The 9,075-nt window shown below is 52.6% G+C and overlaps 1 non-coding gene across 1 annotated transcript; it reads right to left on the reverse strand.

Moving 5' to 3' along the window:
• Nucleotides 1–773: 773 nt before the first annotated feature.
• On the reverse strand, nucleotides 774–964 carry LOC125992916 (U2 spliceosomal RNA). The gene has a single exon (XR_007489862.1). It is a non-coding gene; the product is annotated as a U2 spliceosomal RNA (small nuclear RNA).
• Between the last annotated feature and the right edge of the window lie 8,111 nt (nucleotides 965–9,075).

The following is a 9,075-nucleotide window of genomic DNA, read 5'->3' on the forward strand; positions in this document are numbered from 1 at the left end:
AGCGCTGGACAAACCACTTCCCGCTGTACGACAGAGATCATAGATCTGTGACTTGTTAAAATGTCACTATTTTCTTGCTCTAATTTAAAGTTCTTCAAAAACTTTTTGGTGAAGAAATAAGAAGGTGGCGCGTTAAAAGACACAGGAATTCATTGGTCGATGGGTATTAGCTTTAGTTTCCGGAGGTATGTGTCACGTCTCGCCCTGCTCCACTATGTGTCTGTCTTGGTTTCTGTCTGTGTGCTCGCCCCTCCCCTCCTGTGTGCCCATGATCAGTGTGATTGTTCCCACCTGCCTCTCGTTACCTGTCGTGTATAAAAGTCCTGTCTGCCCCTCTCTCCCTGTCGGATCATTGGTTTTGGTCATTGGTTTTGGTCATTGGTTTTGGTTCCTGTCGTTCGGTGTGTCGTCCTGTCTTGGTGCCGTCATGTCCTGCTGTCTTCTTGTTCCACGTCCCGGTCAGTCAGTCAAGTTATTGTTTAAGTCATGTCAGTTTACCGAGTCTGTATTTTGAGTTGCTTCAATAAACCCTGGTCCGAGCTGCACTTGGTCGTCCTGCTCCATGCTCCACCACCCGACCGTGACAGTATGAGCCCATCCAGAATCGTGTCATTGCTTGGCTTTTCGATGCATTTGGTGTAACGAGCGCGCTTCGCAGGTGCAGGGCAACATATCTGCTTCCGAGGAAGAGTTTTAAGTTCGGGACTCCTTCTCCTCTGTTTTTTTTTCTTTTTCTTCATGGTGTCCCTCTTCAGTCCCTCTGACTTGGATTTCCAGGTGAAGTAAAAAATGGCTCGGTCCAATTCTAAAAGCAACTTACTTGCTGGGATGAAAACAGAACTGATTAGTAAAAGCAAGGGTAAAATTATGGTTAAAATTCTCTCTTCTACGGTCAGCTCTCTTAATCCCCCAAACCCAAGAACAGATACTACACTTTATCTTAGCCAAAAGGCAGAGAAGCGATGGAGTATGCGAGTGAGGGACTCGCTTACAGGCTTCCCCGTCTACCCATTCTCACCAACGGTTTGTTAGAATAGGCCTCTTTGGCACATGTGATTAGCTAGGGAGCTTGAGCTATGCCATTATATCGCTGTAACACTTCTCTTGCTTTATTAGCTTTCTCTACTCTATGAAACCCTTTGCACATATGTAGAAGTCGCTCTCGGTTAAGATGACAAGGTCACACATTATCACACAGGCTAGGCAGTCGCCTCCTTGCAGGAAGGCGGCCAGAGTAGTATAAGAGCAGGAACCTTGGCGCTGGGAGAGGAACCTTCTTCTGCATCTCGCAGAAAGGGCTCCACAGCTGTGCATCAATCATTTTGGCATACATTAAATAGTTAAACTGTGAAGGCTTTCTCTTGGTAATTACTGTTAGCATATCGAGCATTAAAGATAAAGAACTGGGAACAAACCTAACAGGTTACAGTACGGAACAGAGTGCTGCTCTAATGGGCACTAAAAAATCGGCAAACTTGTCTGATGACTTATTTGTTCACTCTTCTTCATCCGCAGTAATGCATGTAGTAGTTCACGAGGCATATATGTGTCCCCTTTGACCAGTCTCTATCCAAATACACAGTGTAGATACCTATTAAAATGGTAGACCCGATGAACATGAAAGGCAAATGAGAATTTGCCAAGAACTTTCCAGGGTCATCATATGTACAACGGCTGCGCCAAAAGGAGTCAGGCCAGAAGAATAGAGCGGAACTAACACAAGATTTGAACGCACGCCTTAGTAGAGACTGAGAGCCTAAATCCAGCGCTTCAGCGACACTACCTACCAACTGCAGTTTCAACATTGAATTTTGTTGACATTTCTAATAAAATGTGAAAGTGGATAAAAAGTTGGTTTCTCCACCAGCATCCAGGTTAGTGCTGCCCGACTGAGCTTTGTTCATAATGTAATGAGTGACAGTCAGAATCCAGTTACGAGTTGGAACCGAATGCTTGTTAGCCGATTAGAGGACTTGATGAATTGCTAGCACTGAGCAGCAGAGTGGCGCAGCGGGAGCGTGCTGGGCCCATAACCCAGAGGTGGATAGATCAAAACCATCCTCTGCTGTTTGTCTGGTTTGGACCTTCTTTCAAGTCATGCTTTTGAGAAAAAATGTCGTGCGCATTATCTTTTCCACACGTTGGTTGTGCTGCACCTGGAGGCAGGGCTCGAAGGCGAGCGTCTGGTGGCCGGGCCTTCGCCCATGGGGCCCGGCCGGGCACAACCCGAAAAGGAAACGTTGGTCCCCCTTCCCATGGGCTCACCACCTGTGCGAGGGGCCAAAGGGGTCGAGTGCAGTGTGAGCTGGGCGGTGGCCAAAGGCAGGGACCTTGGCGGTCTGATCCCCGGCTGCAGAAGCTAGCTCTTGGGACATGGAATATCACCTCTCTGGCTGGAAAGGAGCCCGAGCTGGTGTGCGAGGCAGAAAAATTCTGACTAGATATAGTCGGACTAGCCTCCACGCACAGTTTGGGTTCCGGTAGAAGCCCTCTCGAGAGGGGCTAGACTCTCTTCCACTCTGGAGTTGCCCACGGTGAGATGTGTCGAGCAGATGTGGTGGGTATACTTATTGCCCCCCCGGCTGGGCGTCTGCACATTGGGGTTCACCCCGGTGAACGAGAGGGTAGCTTCCCTCCGCCTTCAGGTGGGGGGACGGGTCCTGACTGTTGTTTGTGTCTATGCCCACCCTTCTTGGAGTCCCTGGAGGAAGTGCTGGAGAGCGCTCCTTCTGGGGACTCCATCGTTCTACTGGGTGACTTCAATGCTCACGTGGGCAATGGCACCAGGACTTTGTAGTTGTGTCATCAGATTTGCGGCCGCATGTTTTGGACACTCGGGAGAAAAGAGGGGCGGAGCTGTCAACTGATCACCACCTGTTGGTGGGTTGGCTCCGATGGTGGGGGAAGATGCTGGTCCGACCTGGAAGACCCAAACACTCTGTGAGGGTCTGCTGGGAACGTCTGGCAGAATCTCCTGTCAGGAAGAGCTTCAACTCCCACCTCCGGCAGAGCTTTTCCCACGTCCCGGGGGAGGCGGGGGTCATTGAATTTATATAACTCGACCTCTACGTTTTAAGCTTGATGAGCCAAAATATCAGATCTTGCTCTTGTTTCCTACCGTTTTAGCCTATTTGTTTTATCCAAATCTGTTCAATCTCTGATTATAATCTGTAGCCCTACGTATTTTTCAAATTTTTATTTATTTATTTATCAAATCTCCTCAGTTCTGTCAAACTCAGTGCACAATGAACCTCCCTTCCACTTTGAACCAAGCTTCACCAAATTTGGGAACGCCGTAGCAAGGAGTGCGATTTGGTTGTCGGACACTCCAAGTCCATATCTTTTTGCCGCACTTCACCCTCTCAAGTTGGTGTTCTTTTGTTGTTGCTTCAGAGCGACCCCATCCATCACTCTTGAATGAGTCCATTGTTCAAATGAGTCAATTTTCATCATTGTGAGTTCCTCCGCTTTTCACTGTCTTTTCTCGTCCCCGAGGATGTTGTCTGTCCTCCGGAGTGTACTTGTCCTCCTCCAAGCACAACAGCAGTCTTTTCTTGTCCTTCGCCAAAGGTCAAAGGTGCTTCAGAGCCAGGCACCATTTTGTAGTTGTTCACGGCTGCAGGCGAAGTCTCGGATTGGGTTTCAGGGACTCTGACACTGAGAATGACAGGCTGGGACATCAAACTTGTAAGACTATTTCCAAATGTAGCTGCTTCCATCAATTTGCTGGTAACGTTTATTTACCAAACTTCAAATTCTCCTAATAACAGCGGTCTCGGTTTTATATCGTAAATCCTGCAACTCATCCTATTTTTGAGCTACATTTTATCTATAGTTCCAATTTAATCGGACAGTATGTTGTCTTCAGTATCATTATTGAAAATCAACTCATCGAGGTCTGCTTTCCACATCAAGCCCTGATCTGTATGTCTTGACCTCTCACATGTTATTGTCATGCTTGCTCAAAAATGTGACTTAGAGTATGGTGCTGTGAATTCTCAATCTCCCCAATGAAATTGGATCCCACCTCGTAGTTCTTATCGTTCTCATGTTCCTGTTAGCCTGCAATTGTCCAAATCAAAAATGTTTTCTTTTAACTGTCTTTCTTTTGAACCTCTAAATCTCTCGTGTTGCTAACCTATCTACACCAGAACAAAAAAATTACCACAATATAACACCAAATGTATTCGAAAATTCATTGTCATAACGTGTTGTATTATTACTATCTTCCACTATCTGTCCTACTCACTCCCCCCTTTTTGAGGCTTGGCAACGCCCATGCCTCACACCTTGACAAACTTTTTGGGAGAATGCGTTCTTTACTACATACGATTCCATCATCATTTAAGTTGACTTTCTTTCCAAAACGCTTCTCAATTTCTCAGTTCACACATCTTCTGCATGTGTTACTGGTTCTCCAGTTTTTTTTCTTCTAGTTAATTATCAATCCAAAAGCTATGTGTTTCTTTCTAACATTAAACCTGCTCAAAATCACTCTTTCATCGAAGTCGCTCTACTAATTTTCTATAGTAGTCGCCAACGACTTCAACCATTCAACCTGTAATTTCTTTTCATTCAGGCTATCATTCATCAATGTTCATTTGCATCTCACACGCAGTCTCCAAAAAGGAGTCTTTCTATCACATTGGTCCCAATTCATCCAAGCTCACCACACAACATTCATATATCATTTTCAACTCAGGTTTCCTGGTAGAACAATCCACCAATTCAAAAAAACTTAACTAAAACAAACAATTGGCAAATTAATCTGAATTTCTTTTCTTTGTTTTTAAATTTGAAGAACTCAATCTCTCAGATTTAGCTTGCATTTAAAAGTTTGCATAATCTTATAACACAACCAATCAATTATTCCTATTAAATGTAGCATTGCAAAATCTTAAATTCACAATTTAGCTTCTCCCAATTCCTGAAAGCATGTTCTGTTGTTTTGTTAACTCCGAATTTCTCATGAGGGCTTGACACTAACATGCACTAGTGTGGATTAGTTTCTGTTCGCAAACAGATTTCTCTCTTTTTCTTTCATTTTTATCTGTAAGGGAACGGACAGTACAGCCAAGTGCGTAGCGACGGGCTTTATTGGAGAAGGGGATGATGGGAACAGCGGGCGCTGGAGCGGCGATCGGGCTGGAGAGGACAAACGATTCTGCGGGGGTTCCAAGTAGTCAAGCGAGTCCGTAGCTTCGGGACTGATGAGCAAGGCAGCATCAAGGGACAGACTGACACTCAGGTCTGCGCTGGCGGCGCTGATATAGTGCTGTCCATGAGCCCGTGGCAGGTGACGGCGATTCCATTGACAGGGGGGCGTGGTCCTGTCGCCGGTGGCACCAGCACGTGACAGAACCCCCCCCACAAGGGACGGCTCCCGACGTCCCCAGGAACCAAAAACAAAACAACAAAAAAAAACAAAAAAGGAAGGCAATTCCCCGGGCGACCAGGTGGGGGGGTCAGCACACCGCCGAAACGTCCGACACCTCGCCAGACGCAGGATCGACGGACGCGGGAGCAGAAGACCCCGGTACCGGCGGGCAAGACCTCCCCTCGTCCCTCCTCGGACGCCCGCGCCGAGGACCCGGTTGGTCCGGATGGCAGCGATGGAACTCCGTGATGAGCGAACGGTCGAGTATCCAGCGGCTCGGAACCCAGGAGCGGTGCGCGTCGTCATAACCCTCCCAGTCCACGAGGTATTGGAGACCACGACCGCGCCGCCGCGATCGGAGCAGGGAGCGGACAGCGTAAGCCGGGCCCCCCTCAACGAGCTGGGGCGGCGGCGGCGGAACGGGCGCCGGCGCCAACGCGCTCTCATGGATGGGCCGCACACGGGACACGTGGAACGTGGGGTGAACCTTCATGGACTCTGGAAGGAGAAGACGGACTGCGGCCGGGCCAATCACCTTCTGAATAGGGAACGGTCCAACAAAGCGGGGCGCCAGTTTGCGGGATCCTGCTCGCAGCGGCAAATCCCGCGTCGAGAGCCACACACGCTGCCCCACTCTGTACTCCGGAGCCGGTGTCCGGTGCTTGTTCGCCTGGCGGGCGTAGCCTGAAACAGAGCGGAGAAGAGTGACCCGGGCCCTCGCCCAGGCGCGATGACAACGGCGGACACAAGCCTGGGCCGACGGGCACGCCGCACCACGCTCCTGGTGGGCGAACAAGGGTGGCTGGTACCCGAAGACGCAGTGGAAAGGCGAAAGTCCAGTAGCCGAGCTGGGGAGGGAATTGTGAGCGTACTCTACCCAGGGAAGCTGTTGGACCCACCCGCGCTGGTCCCCGGCGGCCATGCATCGGAGAGACCTGCCCAGTTCCTGGTTCAGGCGCTCCGCTTGACCGTTGGACTGAGGGTGAAACCCCGAGGAGAGGCTGGCCGTGGCGCCGAGGAGTCGGCAGAACTCCGTCCAGAAGGTGGAAGCGAATTGAGGTCCTCGGTCTGACACGATGTCTTGTGGGAGACCGTGGTGGCGAAACACCTCCCGCACCATGATGGACGCCGTCTGCTTCGCAGATGGGAGCTTAGGCAGAGGGATGAAATGCGTCATTTTGCTAAAACGGTCCACCACCGTGAGGACCACCGTGTTTCCCTCAGAGGGGGGGAGGCCCGTGACAAAGTCGATCGACAGGTGAGACCAGGGACGCTGGGGGACCGGCAAGGGTTGAAGCAGCCCGGCCGGAGGACGAGTAGACGTCTTGTAGCGGTTACAAATTGAGCAGGCTCTGACGTAATCGCTGGTGTCCACTTGCCAGGTGGGCCACCAGAAACGCTGTGCTACCACGTACCTCGTGCGTGCCGCGCCGGGATGACAGGCCAGGCGTGAGTCGTGCGCCCATTGCAGCACGGACGACCGCAGACCTTCAGGGACGAACAGGCGACCCTCCGGGCAGTTGCTGGGGCCGGGTTGATCGCGTGATGCGGCTTCCACTTGGTGTTCGATCTCCCATGTAAGAGCCGCCACCCGAACTGAGCTCGGGAGGATAGTGGGAGGCGGACCCTGTCCCTCCTCCCCCCCAGGAAACAAACGCGACAGGGCGTCCGCCTTCGCGTTACGGGAACCCGGTCTATAGGAAAGAGAGAACTCAAACCGGTCAAAGAACAGAGCCCACCGTGCTTGTCTTGCGTTCAGCCTCTTGGCCGATCGCAGATACTCCAAGTTGCGGTGGTCGGTCCAGACGATGAACGGAGTGGTGGCGCCCTCCAGCCAATGCCGCCACTCCTCCAAGGCCAACTTGACGGCGAGGAGCTCCCGATTCCCGATGTCATAGTTTCGTTCCGAGGCCGACAGACGGCGAGAAAAGAAGGCGCACGGGTGGAGGCGATCGTCTTGGCGGCTACGTTGAGACAGCACCGCCCCGACACCCACGTTCGAGGCGTCCACCTCTACCACGAACTGTCTGTCGGGATCGGGAACCCTGAGGATGGGAGCGGATGTGAACCTCCTCTTAAGCTCCTGAAATGCCCGTTCTGCCCGTTCCGTCCATTTGTACGGGGAGGCGGGTCTGGTAAGGGAGGTGAGGGGCGCGGCCACTGTGCTGTATCCACGGATAAAACGGCGATAAAAGTTCGCGAACCCTAAGAACTGTTGCAGTCGCTTGCGTGTTTCGGGAACAGGCCATGACGTGACCGCTTGCACCTTCCCAGGGTCCATCTCGATGGATCCCTCACGCACCACATAGCCGAGGAATTTGACAGAGGAGGCGTGGAACTCGCACTTCTCCGCCTTCACGTAGAGCGAATTCTCAAGGAGACGGCGCAGCACCGCCCGTACATGCTTGATGTGCTCAGGGAGCGAGCGGGAGAAAATGAGGATGTCGTCTAAATAAACGAACACAAATTTGTCCAGCATGTCTCGTAGCACGTCGTTAATCAGTGACTGGAAAACCGCTGGGGCGTTGGTGAGCCCAAACGGAACCACCAAGTACTCGTAGTGTCCGCTCGGGGTGTTGAAAGCCGTCTTCCACTCGTCTCCCTCCCGGATGCGGATCAGGTGGTAGGCGTTGCGAAGATCCAGCTTGGTGAAAATGGTGGCTCCCTGAAGGCTCTCGAAGGCGGAAGACAGAAGAGGCAGAGGGTATCGGTTCTTCACAGTGATCTCGTTTAGTCCCCGGTAGTCGATACACGGGCGTAGCGTGCCCTCCTTCTTCTTCACGAAGAAGAACCCCGCTCCCGCAGGTGAAGAGGACGGTCGTATGATACCGGCTGCCAGGGACTCCCGGATGTATTCCTCCATAGCCCGGCGCTCAGGAGCGGACAGGGAGTAGACGCGTCCTTTGGGAGGGAAGGTGCCGGGTAACAGCTCGATAGCGCAGTCGTAGGACCGGTGTGGAGGAAGAGAAGTGGCCCTGGCTTTACTAAAAACCTCCTTGAGCTCGTGATAAAACGCTGGGACATTGGGGATGTCGGGACTGTACCTCGGCGGGGCTCTGCTGAGTGGGCTGGTGGCCGCCTTCAGGCACGCCTGATGGCAGCGTTCGCTCCACTGCCGAACAACCCCCACCTCCCAGTCCAGCACCGGGTTGTGCTGCCGCAACCAAGGGTGCCCCAGTATGAGCTGCTGTCCTGGGAGGGAGAGAAGAAAAAACTGGATGGTCTCGTGGTGATTGCCCGAGAGCAGTAACTTAATTGGTTCCGTCACGAAAGCCACCTCGCCGATCAGACGGCCATCAATGGCACGTGCGGGAATAGACGGGCTCAGAGGGAGGAAGCCGACACCCCACTTGCGTGCCAGGCTAATGTCCATGATGTTCCCCTCCGCGCCGGAATCCACCAAGGCCGCCACGTTCTGGTCGCCCGCCGCGAGCTGGACGCGTGCCTGTAGCGTGAGCGTGCTGGGGCTGGGAGAGCCGGTGCTGGTCGAGCTCACGCGGATCCCCCGACGCCGCGTGAGCTCCGGCCTCTTTAACGGGCACCCCTCTACCCGATGGCCCCCCTCCCCACAGTAAAAACACAAGCCCAGTGAGGGGCGTCGACGGTGCTCCTCCGAGGGAACCCGAGCCCCTCCCAGATCCATGGGCTCGGCGGGTGGTGTGGTTGGCGGGTCCCCAGCAGACGGAGGAATGTGACCA

The sequence above is a fragment of the Syngnathus scovelli genome, unplaced genomic scaffold (assembly GCF_024217435.2).
Source record: "Syngnathus scovelli strain Florida unplaced genomic scaffold, RoL_Ssco_1.2 HiC_scaffold_24, whole genome shotgun sequence".
Lineage (NCBI taxonomy): Eukaryota > Metazoa > Chordata > Actinopteri > Syngnathiformes > Syngnathidae > Syngnathus > Syngnathus scovelli.